Consider the following 2,178-nt stretch of genomic DNA (forward strand, 5'->3'; position numbering starts at 1 on the left):
CCATTCTGCTTCTCAGATCATCTACTACATTTTTATTTTCCAACACTTCAGGATGGTAATTTTTTGTATTACTAATTTCCTCTTGTATCTCTCTGATGATATTAATCACACTTCTTCTAAAATGTTCTTCAGTGTCCTGTTTTAAATTTGCTTCTTTGGATGTCAGCTCTTCTGTTTGCAGAGTTTTGTGTTCCTCTTCCTCTGTTTTTTTTTTTTTTTTAAAGATCTGTATCTCCCAATACTCAAATTTGTACGTGAATATTTTTTATACTTATCCATGAAAACAGTCTTGGAGCCATCATTAGTGAGTTCCTCAACTTTATACTTTGTATCTACCACAGCACGACCCTGAGAAGTTGAGTCCTTCACCTCCAGCCCTAAGATCTCTTCTTCCTCTTCCTCTTCTAGTTCTGAGGTCTCTTCTCCCTCTTCTTCTTCCTCCTCCTCGAGTTCTGAGATCTCTTCTCCCTCTTCTTCCTCCTCCTCCAGCCCTGAGGACACTTCCTCCACATCCTCCACCTCTGAGGCCTCTTCTTCCTCCAGTTTAGGGGTTTTGTGTTTTTTCCATGCTGAAGACTCTTCTTTCTGGGCCTCTAAGTTCTGTTCTTCCCCTGGCTTAGCAACTTTTACCTCTTTAACAAAGAGAAAGCTCAAGCCATCACTTGCTGTTTCTCCAACTCCATGCTTGGAGTCTGTTAGTATATTGCCCACTTTTCCTTGAATTTCACATCTTCTTTCTTCATTTTGTGGGAATACATCTTTCAGTAATTCTTTCGTAACAGATTTTTGGCTGATGAATGTTCTGAGGCTTTTCAAGTCTGAAAATGTCTTTATTTCACCATCACATGTAAATGCTAACTTAAGTTGGCATAGAAACTTAGGTTCAAAATCATTTTCTCTCAGAATGTTGAATGTATTACTCCATTGCTTACTAATATCCAGTGCTGCTGATGAGAAGTCTGCTGCTAGTGTCAGTACTGCTCCTTCCTCAAGCAAGTCTTTTTCCTGTCTGGATGCTTTTGGAATTTTCTCTTCATTTGTGAAGTTCCTAAGTTTATTTCCTTTTCCCATTTCTTAGACCAGTTTATCTTCTCCACTATCTTTGCCTATTTTGCTACTGAGCTCATCTATTTCTCTTTCAGAGGTTAAACTTTCAGTATCTTCAACTACTTTAGCGTTTCCTCCTATTTTCTCAGCCAACTCTGTTTTCAGTGAGGCTACATCTTTTATTTGTTGTTTTTCTTCCCTGCTATTGCTGTTCTCTGAACTTTTCACTTCAGGTATTATATTTTCTACTCTTAGAATCTCCTTTAGGTCATTTTTAAGAGTTCCCCTTATTTCTTCAAACATCAGGTCTTGGATTTCCATCAAAACCTTAAACTTTTTCGTAAAGACTGCGGATATGTTTTTACATTTTAAGTCCAATATTGGGGCTAACTCTTCTTCAGTTTCCATTAAGCCCTTCTGATCAACACAAGTGATATTTTCCTGTGTTTTCATGAGTCTAGCAATCTCTGATTGTACATTGGTCATTGTGGCTATGTTGTTAAAACTGAAATTTGTCTTTCCTTACGAATAACTTTTGTTCCTGTAGGCCTACAAGAAGTCCAGAAATTGAAGGCTCTTAAAACATGTCCACTGGCTTCTGGCCTTGGCTGGGAAGGAAAACCCGCTGTCCCAGAGCAGCCCTGCCGTGTTGTGTCAGTGGCCGGCTTTGAGGGGGGTGAGGCTGAAGGAAAGGACAGAGCAGAGGAAGGCTTCTTTGTTCAAGTTGGGGTCCATTACCTAAGCCATGAATTCTTCTTGCAAGACGACACATATTTTTCTCTGAAAATGTATTCAGTCTATTTTTTAAACAAATGCAAAAGTTACAGGGCCTGCAGGTGGCGTGGTGGTTGAGGACGCCCAGATCTGGTGACTTGCTTTCTTTCTCTCTCTCTCTCTCATTCTCCAGATAAAGCATTCTACAAAATACAACATGCCTTTATGACCAAGACTCTCAGTAAAATTGGCAAAGAAGGACCGTGTCTCAGCATAATAAAAGCCATTTAAGAAAAACCTACAGCTCACATTATACTGAATGGGATAAAGCTGAAAGCTTTTCCACCAAAAAAGGGTACAAGACAAGACTGCCCACTTTCTCTGCTCCTATTCAATATAGTACTGGAAGTTCTAGCC

The sequence above is a fragment of the Tupaia chinensis genome, unplaced genomic scaffold, assembly GCF_000334495.1.
Source record: "Tupaia chinensis unplaced genomic scaffold, TupChi_1.0 Scaffold000278_1, whole genome shotgun sequence".
Taxonomy (NCBI): Eukaryota; Metazoa; Chordata; class Mammalia; order Scandentia; family Tupaiidae; genus Tupaia; species Tupaia belangeri.